This window comes from Manduca sexta, chromosome 16 (genome assembly GCF_014839805.1).
Source record: "Manduca sexta isolate Smith_Timp_Sample1 chromosome 16, JHU_Msex_v1.0, whole genome shotgun sequence".
Lineage (NCBI taxonomy): Eukaryota > Metazoa > Arthropoda > Insecta > Lepidoptera > Sphingidae > Manduca > Manduca sexta.
In genome coordinates, this window is record NC_051130.1 from 13,417,816 (window position 1) to 13,421,879 (window position 4,064).

The following is a 4,064-nucleotide window of genomic DNA, read 5'->3' on the forward strand; positions in this document are numbered from 1 at the left end:
GTATCTGCCCGTCTTCCGTAATCTGGAATTTGTGTCGATATGGTGATAGACTCGCCCTATCTCTTTCTGAGACGGAACACATGGTAAGAAGTGAGTGATCTGGTTACAAACCTACCTACCCCCTAGGGTGTGTTTGTTGTCTTGTAATTACTAAGATATGTGTGACCTAGATTGTTGCCCAACTTTGGTGTAAAAACAACGTTGTCGTCCGATATGTACGCGTGCGGGCTCCTCCACTCGCCTCATACATAAGCAAGCGTCGTATCGCGCCGCCGCCGCACCGCGCCGGGTAATGTATGCCGCCAGTGAACACTGCGCCGAGTGTCGAGTATGCATAGAGGAGGGGGGGAAGGCGCAGAAGGGCGGGAGGCTTAGTCGGCCGGACGCAGAGGAAAAACTTTTACGCTAATTGGATTTCCGTTACCGCCTTTAAAAATGTTCTATTCAAATGAAGGCCGTGGCACTCGGCGGACGCGAGGCCGGTGGCCCCGGAGCGCGGTGCAGAGGGGGCGGAGCGTTGTTCTCGCGCGGTAGCACTCGTTACAGAGTTGACGCTGTTTAGTATTGCAGAGAATATGCGCTTTGTTACCAGCTGCGGCGCCTGCGTAATCAATGTACTTATACAACAATAATATAGCGCTACGGAAATAAAATTTTTGCTCATGACGAATCTATCTCCCTAATGAATTTAAAGGTATCGCGGATGCGATTCACCATCAGTCGAGTGGCTTGATTGTGTCTGTTTAGATAAGTTTTAAAATATTACCAATAGTAATTGGTGATTAAATTACAATATTATAAAATAAACGCATGCATCCTCCGACCTCAGCATTTATCTATATTTACCATACTTAAATAAGTATCTATATGTATACTGGAAAGTCGACGATCGTGTGGGCACGCGCGCAGTCATGGCCAGGCTTCCTTTGACGTTGTCCTAAATACTGACACAATGATGAAACCGCTTATTATCACTGATCATGGTCATTTATAGGTAATTATGTAGAGATTCCATTCATTGCGCTGTAAGTACATGATATGGTGCAGCACCATCGGGATCCCACGCGTCGGTGTCGCGACCTGCGGTAGACGGGAACGCCATCGCCGTATCTCATTACAAACTGTTATTACCATGATTGAACAAGTCTCTGCGACACCCCCCCCTCCCCCGCTCCAGCCAACTTTTCACTCCTCTTCCCACCGACCGCCAATAAATATCAGTTTGTGTCGCGAGTGCGCCGCTGTTTCCCCTCGGTAACGATGATGGAGCAGCGCAGTTTCGTCGGTTGTCCCGCGCCGTACTTTCAGTTTTAATTACTTATATTTAATTACTTACCACACCAAATCGAACTTTGAATTACGAAGCACGACAGTTGCTGAGAATAGAAGATTCGAGAAAATACCCTAACACTCGTACAGTTGAGAACCGACGAGAATTGTTTACGGCACGCCTGTGATCCTCACTATAGCCGCGAGCTCGCTCAAATTATAAACGTTCATTTTAGGAACAACCATTGATTTGCTACTATAACATATTATGTTACAATTTATATATTTTGCACTGACTAAACTGATATAACTTACAAACATTTATCCTTGAAGCAGTACTTCTTTCGAATTCGGAGACCACAAAAATAATAAAAAGATAAATACTTTATAGTATAACTTGTAAGTACCATAAAGGAAATCTCCATATAGATATGGCAATCTTAACAGCCGATACTTAAAGTAGATTTCACTTTCAACTCTCACCTGATTATGTCCATTTATTTCGAAAATACAGGCTTGAAGCATTTGGGGCTGCGTCGACACTAGCCGGTGAACAGGAAATTCAATAAGAAAGCAGTGAATTTTATTTGCCCGAGCCGGAGTGCGATCGTGTCTCGTACCCATACAGTAATGTATACATTGCGCCAACGACGTGCCCTATCGCAGAGCCATATATTTTACATTTCGTGAGATGCACGCGGAGGCGGCGCGCTCGAGGGTCCGGTGACAATCGCTAAACACATGTTGAATACGCAACGTTGCTTGAGATGTCTCCCGCGTTCTTAGCGACACACACGCACACGCACATAAACAGCGTCAATCGAGTGCAGCGCAAAATTTCGGCGCCCGCACACTTTCAACCAACAAAATCACACACCGATCATAGGGGTTTACGGTGTTGAGCAAATTATTATGGCACTTTCTGGCTGACGCACCTGTATTAGTGTTCTGCATTCAACCCGCTCCCCACCCGCTTTCAAAATCTCCGCTCCCCGCGCCGGCCCCACCGATGACGCCGTGGTAACGCAAAAGGCACACAATTTACAATCATTAAATTTAAGCTATAAACTGTCTCATTATTTTTCATTTCCGGCTGTTATGTCTCGTGGCTCCGCTAAAATATAACATTTACGTCTAAAATATGAACAGAACATTTATTTGACTTGTGGTGTTTTTCATTTTCATTATTTTCACACGATTTTCATAAACAAAATTAGGTGAGTGTCGAGGAGATTCCCTCGCCCTCACCACCCCGCCTGCCTTCCTACATTCCTCATCGCTGTCTCAATCACTACACTACAATTTAAACAGGTGCTTTATAAATATGTGCACGCCAAACTGTACCTGATGGTAAATAGAGTGAGGTCCAATAGAATGTCCACTTACGAGAGATTATTAAGTTTATCCCTTGGCAGTCGGCAGTTATGCCGGCCAATTGGAACCGGATAAACACAGGCTAATCCTGGAACGTGACACATTTACGTGGGCCACTATGGTGGGTTTTAGTACCTTGAGCGCGGTGGTAGCTCTCCGGACGGATATTACAATATATCATACTACCAGCAAAGCCGAGTTGTACCCACTGCCTGGTGATGTTATCACGAGGGGTCAAAAGAATGGTGTTAATTGTTTAAAATTTTCCAAAAGTGACTGATTGAATTTCTTATACCTACAATCAATATTAAAATATTACAAGTTTAATATAAATAAGAGTTTGCATGACCCCAGCCTTCGTTCTGTTTCTCACGTTCTATTCAGTTTGTCCCAATAATTTTTATGTGCAAATGTACTCTGTCCATGTTCACAACATTGTTTGTAATAAAAAGGGCAAGATATGTTTAGGATTGTTTTATTTTGCATGTCGCAATCTCTGTAGTTTCTGGAATAAATATTGTTAGCTCGGTCCACAAACATCATTACAAGGTTTTACTGCGAATTATTTGTAATTCAAATTTATATTTCTCCAATTTATATTCCGCTCAATTGCTCCATTTTACGTAGCTACTCTTCCATATGGTGAGCATTAGTTGCTAATAAACAAATTCGCGATTGTAAGTTATTAATAACATGAAAACTAGCGATGGCTGCGGTACCTACTTGTGTATGTGTCAGTGTCTGTGTGTATGTGTGTCTACGTGAGCGTGGACTGACGACACGATATTTTGCATAGTAACTGGCGTGCACCCCTATGGCCGTGTTGCGTGTGTGAGTGTACGCTGCGGGACGGGCCGGGGCGGGGACGGTGGCGCGAGGTGAGCGGCTCTAGTTCGATTCCCGCACACAATACGCGACCCGATATCATCTGATTATTTTCGATATTCAAATATTGCATTTCGGTTAACTAGACAAACACAATACGGTGGCGCCCCAATTACAACGAACCACACTGATGTATGTAAGTGTGGTGTGACAAATATTGCGATATTCATTGTCAGCACTGCAGTTACTAATTGTTAGCTTGCGCGATACGACCTGCACGCCGTTTCAAAATATACGAAAAGCGACAGTTGTGTCTCAGGTATCAAATACAAAAACATTTGCCCTCCGAACACCGTCTCCTGAAACATCTCATCTTGGATAATATAATAAATTATAATTATTGTGATACGGTCTAGTTGCTCGCCTGTACTTGGAATTACAATAGTTCATGTTACAATCCGCACTATATTTATAATAATGTAGTCTGTGTATGTAAAACGCAAACCGTCTTATTACAAAAAGCGAAATGAACCTTAGCTTAAACCTGTACTAACAAAACCGGACTTATCTGGGAAACCACGGTTTAAACTTGTCCG